This window comes from Emys orbicularis, chromosome 14, assembly GCF_028017835.1.
Source record: "Emys orbicularis isolate rEmyOrb1 chromosome 14, rEmyOrb1.hap1, whole genome shotgun sequence".
In the NCBI taxonomy this organism is placed as follows: domain Eukaryota; kingdom Metazoa; phylum Chordata; order Testudines; family Emydidae; genus Emys; species Emys orbicularis.
In genome coordinates, this window is record NC_088696.1 from 9,187,970 (window position 1) to 9,200,806 (window position 12,837).

Here is a 12,837-nt window from a genome sequence, read left to right on the forward strand (position 1 = left end):
CTGGGGATCAAGGCCAGTTTTTATCCTTCAACATCTTAAGTCTCCCCTATGCAAACACAAACATGGTTCAAGTTGTCAGTGGCCTTCTGCAAAGTCCAATGCTGATACCATTTCATCTGTCATGCAACAAAGGGTATTTGTTTTGTGAGCGGCTATATTCCTTTCCCAAGCATCTAAGATCCAAATCTATGTCTTCCACAGCTTGCTGCATGGTCATACTTCAGCAGGTCAAGTTGTTGTTTTGGATCTATAAAACCATTTATAGTCTGAGGCCTGTGTACTCTGTATAGGTTCTTATAATGTGGTCATCCCAGTGGTATCTGAGCATCTTCCAGTAGTGTATTAACCAATGCGTCCAACATCTGTCACCAAGTAGTTATTCTCTCATCCTCTCCCCAGGAGGAGAAATGTGTGTAGGGGAGTGTATTGTTTTCGTTGGGTGTGTGTGCATGTGTACATATGTTCTGTATATATTTGCTAGGGAAGGCAGGTCAAAAAAATGCTCCTGGCACATGGAGCAGAAGGTGGTGAGATTGATGATGGTCCTCAAGGCCGCCCAGAGGATTCAGGGGGTCTGGGGCAAAGCGTGGGAGCGGACATACTCACCGGGCGGCACTCCGAGTCTGCGGGGGCGGTGGTGGCGGCAGGTCCTTCAGTCGCTCCGCATCTTTGGCAGCACTGAAGGACCCGCCGCCAAAATGCCGTCGAAGACCCGGACCGCCACTGAGTAAGTAAAAAGGCGCCTCTAGCCAGGAAAGGGATTATCAGCCAGGGCTCGCGGGGCCCGGGGCCTGGGGCAAATTGCCCCACTTGCCCCCCCCTCTGGGCAGACCTGATTGTCCATAGTTCCTGTGTGAGTTTTGTGACAGACATGGCAATTTCCTGCAATATCCTTGAAAGACCTAAGGGTATTAAGTGTATGTAGTATTGTGGGCCGGGATTGTATGTAATTTCGTCATAGGAGGGATGTTACAAATATTGCAACCCCATCTTTTGGTCCATTGGTTTAAATGAATGGTTTATGTATGATTGGGTTTTACTCCATGGGGAAGGAACTCCTCCAGGAACAAAAAACATTGGGTGGTGATTAAGACAGATCAGCTAGATTGTAACACCCCGGAGAGGTACATGTATACTAGTTCATACTAGATTCTCTGGAAACCAACAAAGAAAGGATTTTTGGATAAATAGGTCAAGTTTAAATTTACTCAGTGCTCCTTTCTGATCCACCAAGCGGTCAGGATCTTCTGTCCAAGAGGGGGCCCCAGTCCTTACTGAGAAGGGTTGGAAGGACTTTGGGCTACTGGGGCCTTATAAGACTGATGGGTGACCTCTGGTAAGATTTTAGCATGCCTGTTGGAATGCTTATTGTTTTTCTCTGCAATGCTTTCACCTTAAGAATAAATGTGTTTGCTTTTAAAAGGCTTTGTCGTAACTTCTTATTGCTGGCAATTACAGGTGTTCATAGTGTTCAAAGAGAAAGCAAAGCATGGTTTGCTGGAGAATTCACAGTGTAAGCAGGGAACTGTGCAGCCTGGAAAACCCCCGGTCAGGCAGGAGAGAGATGTTAATATCTACCCAAGAGAGTGATGGCTTAGGAGCCTGGACTTAAGAATGGGTGCCCTCGAGGGACCACGGAGGAAGAATACAGGTGCAGTTGCCCTGAACTGTGACAAGTTTGTTTCACAGTCTCAGACCAGCCCTGGGGAAGCTCTGTCTCCTGCACAGTTGTGCTTTATCCTTATGGTAGAAAGTTCATTGTGCCAGAGGAGAGAAGCCATTGACCAAGGTCTTCATTCTGGATTTTTAGGTATCATGCGCCCAGGCCATTGAGCACATTGAAGTTACGGACTGAGACCTTGAGCATCGCTTTCTATGGGAAGCGAGTGTAGAGAGTGGCGGACATGTTTGATGTGCAGCATTCTCTACTAGTTGGAATTTCCTAATGGTTCAAAGTGTCATGCCCAGGTATTAAAAACTAACTATCTCAGGACTCTGGACCAGCTGGAAAGCTCAATTTGACAGACCTTAGATTTGATCAACTGGGGGCACAAGGTGGTGTTTGTGGAAGAGCCGTGACCTGGAAGTTCACTCTCCACTCTTTTCCATTGGTGTATGCTGCTTTTCCCAAGGGAGATGGCTCAGGAACAGAGGAGTTTGTGGTTGGAGGGGAAGTTCTTTGTTATTAATGAACTTTGGGATTTACTGTATTGTTTTTGTCTGTAGAGGTCACTATAGATGTAATCTTATTTAGCAAAGGTACAGGGATAGACACTACCTTCATATTGTTTCATTCCATCAACCTCTAGGGGCATACGGTTATGTACATTCCTTCCTCAGGAATAACTTGGGAAAGCTGCTCTACGGGCTACATCATAGAAACAATTGCTAAAATATGTAAATCAGGAAAACTAATGATGTGTAATACTATAATGTTTTAAATGTCTTAATTTAGTTTGTAGACTAGCACTCCAAAAGTCTTTTAAGGAGAAAGGCATCAATAACATGAACTCTGTGTTAGCTGAGTAATTACTTCTCAGAGCTGGATTCTTAAATATTAATTTGCTATATGCCATTCATCATGTGGAAAACTGCATCTGTAAAGGCAAAGCAAAACTGAGGCTCCAACTCTGAAGATATTGGAGGAGAATGGCTTTTTGCGGCTAAGTCAGTGCTTGCTACATGCATCTTCTCAACTTCCTGATACTTACGCATGTGACCCGTTTGCCTGTTGCCTTTTGCATGACAAGTAGAAATGTTGCATTAGCAATGACAGATGCTATTCCACATACTGCAACGTGCTTTCTAAAAGCGTTGCTGTAGTTAGTCACCCAGGCCGACGTGACTGCTGCGGGAAAAAGATGCTCTTTCCAGGGGTCTGACATGGCCTTGAATTATTGCAACACAGTTTTGGTTCCCAAATAACATGGCCAAAGAAATGCCATATGTTCTATTCTGCCCTCAGCAAAGTGAGTGCTGCTCCAACCAGGGCCGGCTCTGGCTTTTTTGCCGCCCCAGGCAAAAAAGCCTCCCACTGCCACCACCACCCCCTCCGCGGGCCAGAGCGCCGGGAGGAGGGCGGAGAGCCTGGCCGGGGCTCCGCTCTCCCCGGTGGCCGGAGCGCCACGGGGAGGGCGGCGAGCCCAGTCGCGGCCCCGCTCTCGGGCCGGAGCGCCGCGCCGCCCCCCTCCAGGTGCCGCTCCAAGCACATGCTTGGTGGGCTGGTGCCTGGAGCCGGCCCTGGCTCCAACTAACTTCAGTCACAGATAGGGTGACCAGATGTCCTGTTTTTAAAGGGACAGTCCCATTTTTGGGGACTTTTTCTTATATAGGTGCTTATTACTACCCACCCCCGTCCCGTTTTTTCACAGTTGCTATCTGGTCACCCTAGTCACAGAGCTCAGTGAATGGCTTCAAGGAACAGCACCAACATAACGCAGGATTAGGGCTCACTTGCACCCTTAGATCCTGGGCCAAATATAGAAGTGAATCTAAATACTGTAATTCAATGGTCTCAAGTTGCAGTGGGGGAGGTCTAGGTTGGATATTAGGAAACACTATTTCACTAGGAGGGTGGTGAAGCACTGGAATGCGTTACCTAGGGAGGTGGTGGAGTCTCCTTCCTTGGAGGTTTTTAAGGCCCGGCTTGACAAAGCCCTGGCTGGGATGATTTAGTTGGGAATTGGTCTTGCTTCGAGCAGGGGGTTGGACTAGATGACCTCCTGAGGTCCCTTCCAACCCTGATATTCTATGATTCTATAATTCGCACCTTCTTCCAGTACTCGCAGTCTGTAAATTACACCTGCTTAGACTTGGTTAGACTCCCTTAGTCGCTCCTGAATCAATTAGGAGAGCCTGACTGAGTGTAAAGGTGTTAAACCGAGTCCAAGGTGGTGTGATTTACATGCTGTTAGGGGATGGCAGTAGAGACAATCTGTGCCAATGTGGAGAACTTGGTGCAGGCTACTATCTATTTACTGGAGTGCCTATATTTTTGCTTCACTTATACACTGTGTTGCTGTGTTTATATAGCTGTTGCTAGTTACAGTGGCCACTAATCTAACTGATTTTTGGGATGAGCCGTGGCAAGCATCTGCCCCAATGGAACTCTCTAGTACCAAGGTCAAGGCCATCACTTAAGGAGAGTGTTGCCTAGTGGTTAGCAGGTGAAGTGTGAGGGGAGAGATTTAATTCCTACTTTTGCTACTGTGTGTGTGATTTTGGGCAAGTGATTTAACTCTGAACCTTCATGTCACCATCTGTAAACTAGGGATAATAGCACATACCTCACGGGTATACTGTGAAGTTGCATTAGTAATCCTAACATATTTTGCAATCCTTGCAAAGTGTGATACTGAGCTTGTAAGTGGAACTGTAAATCCATGTACCTATATTTGCAGCTGCCCCAAGAGGCTCTACGCAGCAGTGCTAGATTACGGTTCAGTGCCCCCACTGGAGATTGCAGATTATTTTATCCTGTGAGAGTTCAAGGCTATGTGTAAAATCCATGCAGAAGAAATGACTCAGCACTTGGGTTCACTTTAACACCTTGTTGTCTTTCAGTCAAGACCCAGAACATGTCCACCTCCCCTACCCACACATCCCTTCCTATCCCATGCCAGCAAGAATACTCCTGGAACATGTACATGCCAGGAATACACTCCTGCTTACAGAGGAGGAGCTAGTTGTGTGGAAGTGGAGAACGGGATAAAGGGAATTTGAATGCAGATACCTTAGTTCCTAGGAAAAGAGCAAGAGTCAGGCTAACATGAACTCTGAAGTAACGTGAGACTGTAAGGCAGGGCCTGGGCGAGTGGGGAAAAAACTGAGAGGTTATTTTGACCTTGTGTTAGATAAAAATGGAATGCAGACTGTAGCAGGAACTGCTGAGGAAAGTAAGATATCAGGAAGGAATATGTATAAACAAGATGCGCCTGTTGATCATTATTGTATGCAACAAAAGGTATACATGCTTGCCCTAATTGTTTATCTGGCAGAGACCTGCCTAGGAAGGGGGAATCCTTGGCCGTGCGCACTCTCCCCCTTGCAATTGCTTGAGAATAAACTGTCTCTGACATGTTGCAAACAACCTAAGAGTGAAGACTGCGTTTTCTTCCACAGTTGACAAGCATGCATGTTCTCTCCCATCATCTCTGCAAAGAGCAGAGTCCCTCCGGAGGCTAGCCCGAGAGCCTGGCAGCTGGATAAAAGCAGATATGTTATTCTTACTGATTAGTATTAATGTGGCAACTAGGAACCCTGGGTGTGGCCAGACCCCATGGTGTGAAGCGGTGTTCAAATATACGGGCTGGTCCTCCAGCCATTACTGCTCTTCCCATTTTGGGAATTGTTTAGCTTTTAAAGTGAAATTTTAAATAAGACTTAATCGCACTAAAGAGCGTTCTTTTCCTCAAACAAATTATATATTTACACACAATTCTCTAATTGCTTACAGTATGTTGCCTTCCAAATGTAACACCTGCTTGGGGATGCTGTTAATTTAGATATAACAAGATAAATGCAAAAATTCTGTATTGTACAAAGCAGGAGAGGAGTAATTTCTTAAAAGTAACTCATTAACATTACAAATTAATAGGAATCAAAAGAATTTTTCTTTCATTCACATCAACTTTTATATCAAAGGATTTCAGAGCACTTCACATTCACTTAATTCATCGTTGATTGGGGGGACTGTTCTAGCAGCATAGCAACACTGCATGATGGTTTCAGACAGGAAGTGAAGAAGAATCATGTACCGGATTTAAAGGCATGAAGATCTGCAAGAGACTGAGGGTCTTGGTTTCGACTTGCGCACGTGCCCCACAAAAGTGAACATACATGATTCATGTACACAAACCCAGGATGGTGCACCTGATTCTGGCAACAGCACATGCAAATTCAGTCCATACATTTTGTCTGTGTGCAATTCCACATTTGCATCTCTGAAAACTGAGGGGAGATGGCGTGCTGTGCCTCTAGGAAGCACAGCTCAGGGCTTTCAGCCCCGGGGGAGTGGAGGGTATGGTGGCTTGCAGCCACCGTTGTGCCTTCCTGCTCCGGGGCAGTTCTGAGGACTGGCAGAACCCAACATCTGCACTAAGCCTCTGATTCAAACTCCATTGAAGTCAGTGGGAGTCTTTCCATTGACTGCAAAGGTTTTGGATCAGGCCCTAATTCCCTTTAAAAAAGATACTTCATTTAAATTGCAACAGAGACCAGAATCTCTATATCACTCTCAGCTCCGCCCCCAACCCCTATAGCACTATGTCTTGCATTCTCTTCAGCACTGTTTTTTTTGTTTGTTTTGCATATTTTTTTTCTCCTGCCCCTAGACATTTTTACTGTATTATTTTCTTGGGATCTTCAGCATAGTTACTGAATTTAGCTCTGAGAACTGGGTTCAGAGATTTCCTTCTCGTTTAGTACTTGTATTGAGACTGGTGAAAGGGGACAATAGAACAAGCCATCGCTTCTGTTTTTGGCTTGTGAGCCAAATATTAAAGAGCAAATGAAGATCGAATGGGGAAGCCACTCGAGAGACGAATGACTCCAGCTTGAATTCTGATCCAAGTGAGCCTAAGAGGATTGATGAGTACAGACTGTGCTACAGCAAAGGAGCAGGCAGAACAAGAAAGCCAGGCTGAAAGCAAGGGAGAGGAAAAAAAACAAACAGCAATACAAACCAAAGCAGATAGGCAGGCAGAAAACACCCAGCAAGGAAGTCAAATTAATAAGGGCTTAGAACAATCATATTATCATTTGGTTGGAAACCCCATCAATGTATTTGGCAGGAGAGACTTATTTAGATATAACTTCAGAAATTCTCGCAAAGACCCAGTTTGACATGCAAATGCCTAACATTATCTGTGAATACACAGGTGGCTTTTGGATGCAACATGCTGTATAACAGATGCCACTGTGAGTGTCTCAGGAGCCCCTCTCTGTACATTCATTTTGAGCCAAAGTGCTCTGACAATGCGGAAGATTTGGGAAAGGCTGCTTGGCTAATGCTTGTGTTGTGAAACAAGCCTTTAGAACAAAAAATCTGGATTTTTTTCATTGGTTATTAGAGGATCTTTTCAGTAGCATTCTGTCTACTGTTCTTAATCCCATAAACTACTTAATATAATTGTGGAAATTGAACCATTGCAAAATAACCCTTGTTCATATGTATATATATTGACATCAGTGTCCAATTTGGTCTTTGGTACAAGTTTCATTAGCGCAAAATGCATCAACACAAGTCTCAAACAGCAATCAATACTTCACTAATATGCCATAAAGTGCTGTTCCTTTAATCATTTCCATAAATGATTAAAAATCCTGCTCTGCTCTGCTTATGCATCCAGACGTGGTGCAGTGCAGATAAAAATGCTCCACATATGGTGTTGGCTAGCATTGTCTTTGGCATTATGGACTTCAGAGACAGGGTTCAGAGAACCATGTTAAAGTGCAACAGTAGAATGAGTGTGCTTCGCAGAGAATACTTCCATGAAATGCCAGAACACTGTTCAAAGAAAATAAATAATTTTCTCTTGTTTTAAGGAAAACAATAGCCGAGAAAGCATAAGCGAGTGAAAAAAGGTTGCTTCATTTCTGGACATTGTTATGTTTAGTTATTTGCAGGGATTCTGTGGGAAGAAAGATATTGGTGCTATTTCAGTGATCTACAGTTTGAAGATGTAGAGAAGAAAAGTTGAAGCTCTGTTAGAAGTGAAGGACTGTAATGCATGTCTTCATCGAAATTCCGCTTCTGGCCCATTGAGAGTCCTGCTCTGAATTCCAGTGACTTACACATTTATGGTTGTATTGACATAGACATGAGTAGTAGTGATTTATATTAGTTACTGTGCCTGCGTGGATGGTGGTGTAGATGCTAAGATGATGGAGACACTAGAGTTAGGTAGTCTGATAGACTAGATAGGCCTTCATGATAGTCAAGGTGAATATGGCTCTGGAAGTTCTTCTCTAAGGCCCTATCCAAAGCCCATTGAAGTCTTTCTATCTATGTCAATCAGCTTTAGCTCAGACCACAAAAGTAAAGGAATTTATCCATCTATTTATATCCAATCACCATAATACCGAGTAACTCTGCAGCATTTAAAAATACATAGAGATGTCTTTTGCTATTTTTCTTCCTCTCCGACCTATAGAAGAAATAGTTGGTTCATTTATACAGTGTTTGTTTTGCTTATTGATATTTTCTTGTTTTCCTGCACTGCATCATTCTGCTGCAAACAAAACAGAAGGGCTGAGATCCTACAAGAAATCTTGTTGCGTAATACTATGGTCCATAATACTCCTGAGTGCCAAATACCAAGTCAATTTAAACTTGAGACTCTTGGCTATAATTTCCTTTGTGAAGATGGAAGGATGAATATGAGTTTCTGGCTCTGACTAAAATGTTGCTATAATACCAGTATAAAATACAGAATCTCCTCTCTGTCTGCCTTGCATTGCCACCCTGCTAAATAGAATGCAGTTAGGCTCGGCATTGTCAAAGATGTAAAACTGGTACATTCTCACATGGGACATGGTAATGTAGTAAATCAGGAGCGTTGCCAATATTCCTGTAACATATTCTAAGATGCCTTTGCTCAGGCCCCTTTAAACTAGCAGCTGCAGAGATGATAAACCTCAGTTAGGTATGTTTAAAGTTCATCTTGTGATATGGAACAGGGCACATGCCAGAAGACGAAGGTGGAATTCTACCACTGTAAAACATCTGGATAGTTATTGTCTACTCTTACGGTATGTTAACATAAAACAGCAATCTTCAGGAGGGTTAAGCAGGGGACACATTTTGTGTGATCTCCTGCATTAGAAATACTATGTGCCAAATGCTCTGTTGGTGTAAATTGATGCGTCTCCGTTGACTTAGGCGGAGCTGCAGCAGTTTACACTAGCAGAGAATTTGGCCCTATATGAGAACAAATGACTAAGGGTTCTGATCCAAAGCCCACTGAAGTTCATAGAAAGGTTCCCATTGACCTCCAGGGGCTTTGGTTTCGGTGCTAAGCATTGCTCATCGCACCTGTCTTTGTGTAACTTTACCCTTATTATTAATTATTTTACTGCGTACGAAATAACGCCGTAGTGAAACAGTACCTCGCACAATGTGTGCTACGGCTGATAAAACATCAGCAAACTGGTTAATGAAAAGGAAAATGTATTTATTTTCCCTGAAGAGGTGGGCTGAGATGAAAGCCCCATTGTCAGCCACCTCTTGGGGTAGGCAATTAACAACCAGCAGCATACTATTCACATTCGGAGCTTAATTCAGTAAATACATGCTGCATAGTCACATTCTACAATTAGTAATTACAAACAGATGCAATCAACAGGTCCTTTTCAGCATCTTTCTAAACCTCCGTGAACTGCTGAGAGACCTCAAACGAGAGCTAATTCAAAGGTACACCCACGCCTCAAACACACTGTGCAGATGTACTGGCTTTTTCTTTTTTTAAAGTAAAGCCAAATCTAACAGAATTGGAAAAGGCCTAGAGATGGGAACAAGAGTGAGTGGAGGCATGTGGGCAGGGTGGATTTACATGTGAGGAGGAGAGAATTGAAAACCTCGGCTTATTCAGGTTGGACAGGAGAGGTGAAAGAAGAATCAAGGTCTATGAAATAAAGCATAGTCAAAAGTCCATTGTCTCTCTCACGGTATGAGCCATTAGCTTCCTGCTGAACCTGAGAGGCAACAGCTTTAGAGTGGGTAAAGCTAAATATCTGCTATGCTGTATATAAATGACCCATGAGCTTGGCTGCCCTGAGAAATCATGGAAAGCAAGTTAGAATATTTTACAAAGGCCTATGGGTGTCAGGCATCCAGTTCCCATAGGGTCCTTTGAAGATCCCTGCCTGGATGTTTGTATGAACACAAATAAGGTTTTCAGTTACATTCACAGAGACGTAAAACTCCTGGGTTTTTCTTCTCCTGCAGGGTGGATTTCCTGTAATAGACACTGCCTCCGTACCCAGCAATTGTGGGTACCAACTTTTAAGACACCTGGGGTCAGATTTTCACAAGTGCTCAGCCATCCCGCATGTCCCAGTGTGACACTTAACATCAAGGACTGTGTTGCAGCTTGCCTAGGATGTGGTGATTCCTTGATGTGAGGGAGATAACCCAGGAGCAGTCCTAAAAGCTCTGTATGCAAAGCACTTGGGAAAGGAAATATAAAGGATGTGTGCATGACCATGCTGGTTTGCATCTTCCTTCTCTTTAATGTCATGTGCTACTCAGAGAGTACTTGCTTACTAGGTGTGGGGGAAAAAAATCCCACCTAAACCTCAATATTAACATTGTAAATTTTAACAGCTTCTGGAGCAGAGAGTGCTTGCAACCCAACTGCAGTTTCCTTTCTGCCCCCGAGGATGGCATCAGAAAGCACTTGCTGGATGTGATTATAACAGACTTTGCCTTTTGTGAGTGATGTAGCAATTTATGTCACAGGAGACAAGTGGCCTAATCTATGCGTGTGGGAGACTCTGGGGTGAATAACAAATGCTGAGTAGATTTACCTGCTTTTTCAATGAATAAACCCAATGCATTATCTTAATTGACTGTCTGTACTTAAAACATTAGACAAAGTTCTAAAATCCCCTTCTGTTTTCCTTCACAATGGTATCAATTTTAGTCTCTATTTATCACTCTTGATAAAATGCAAACACATATTCAGTTATGCCAGGTGAGCAGTATTTTGTTTTCCTGCATTTAAATTAGAAATGGATTGCACTATGAACTAGAAACTGCAGAATCACTGATCTGAGACCCTCTGGTGGCCTAAGAAGAGAAGGATATTTTTCTTCCCGGTGCAACTTCCCTGTTTAAATAGTGAACAAAGGTTTTAATTGATAAAAGAGGCAGTGTAGGTCAGTGGCTAAGGCATCAGCCTAGAATGCAAGAGAGCTGGAGTCCATTCCCAGTTCTGCCACTGACCTTGCTGTGAAACCCTGGCTTCCAGAGCCTCACTTTCTTCATGTGTCCCTTGGAAATCATGCTCACTTATCTGTGCAGAGTACTGTGTAATCAATGGATGAAAAGTGTCTATTAAGCCCCAGGCATTATGATTTGTATTCTCTGACCTAGCTAGTGGCTGTGTTATGCTGGTTTACAGTAGAGTCACCAGGGCCGGCTCTAGGCACCAGCAAAACAAGCTGGTGCTTGGGGCGGCACATTTTTAGGGGCGGCATGGCCGGCGCCAGAATGCCGCCCCTAAAAATGTGCCGCAGCCGCCCTAGCTCACCTCTGCTGCTGCTGCCATGGCGCGCGAAACAGCTGATTCGCACGCCGCTACTCGCCCTCCCTCCCGAGCCTGGGAGGGAGAGATCCCGAGCGGCCGTCTCGCGCGCCGCTGCTCCCCCTCCCTCCCAGGCTTGGGAGCCTGGGAGGGAGGGGGAGAAGCGGCGCCCGCGCCGCGACCACTCGGAGTCTCCCCCTCCCTCCCAGGCTCTCAAACCTGGGAGGGAGGGGGAGACTCCGAGTGGCCACGGCGCGGGCGCCGCTTCTCCCCCTCCCTCCTAGGCTTGAGAGCCTGGGGGGAGGAGGCAGGGCTGGGGATTTGGGGAAGGAGCGGAGTTGAGGCGGGGTCGGGGGGGGGGGGGGGCGGCCAAAATTGTTTTTGCCTTGGGCGGCAAAAATCCTAGAGCCAGCCCTGAGAGTCACACATGTTAACTAAGGCAAAGAGAAAGAAGCTATCTTTCAGAGCAGTGTGGTCTAATGGATAGAGCACCAGACTGGGACTTGAGCACTGGGCTCTGCCACTGGCCTGCTGGGCGACCCTGGACAAGTCGTTTCACCCCCATGTGTGCCTCAGTTTCCCCAGCTGTAAAGTGGGGATAATGATACTGACCCGCTTTGAGATCCACTGCTGAAAAGTGCTGCATAAGAGCTAGCTGCTGTTATCATACAGCTGCACTCCAAGTGCAAAGAAACATGCTTCTGCAGGCGAGTTACTGTGTGAAATGCAGATTTTTTTCATTACCCCTGGATATAAAGGATGTGTGTGGGGGTGGGGAGGTAAGGAAAGAGGAAGGGCAGCTGTGCCAATCACTCCCGAAAAACTCTGTTCCCACTGTCTTCCAGCGAATATCACCCTTCATCCCAAAGCGCTTTACAGTCTCTACACACATACGGGCACCACCCCCAAACACAGAACCACTCCTAGGATGGAACTTGGCAACTGCTCCGCCATGAATAGCAACATTCTCGTGTGACTGGCGGAGGGCCAGGCAGAGCGTCCCTGAATCTCAGGCTCTGTTTACGCTGCAATTAGACACCTGCAGCTGGCGTGTGCCAGCTGACTCAGGCTTGGGGGGGCTCGGGCGAAGGGGCTGTGTAACTGAGTTGTAGATGTTCGGGCTTGGGCTCCAGCCTGAGCCTGAATGTCTACCCTGCAGTTAAGCAGCTCCTTAATCCGAGCCCCGTGAGCCAGAGTCAGACGGCATGGGCCAGCCGGGGGGTTTTAATTGCCGTGTAGATTTACCACATGCTCTTATTACAGGGGAGGAAGATCAAGCTCTCCTAGAAATAACTCGCGCCACAGTTCCCCCTAAATTAAAACACAACCCACCAATGAAAAGGGGGTTTCTTCACTGTTCAATGGAAGTGACTGATGGGCACCTTTGATTTACAGTGTGACATTCAGTAGGAGTGTTTCAAGCTCAGAATGATGAGGGAGTTTAGAGGGGAGATGCAGTGGTCGCTCTGGGTCAAAATTTAAGGAGGAGCACTACAGTTAATTGGCGCTGTAGGTTAAGCCAAACTCCCATTGACTTTAATGGTAGCAGGGTAGGCCCAAAGGGTTTCATTTTGTATTCACCTTTTGCTGA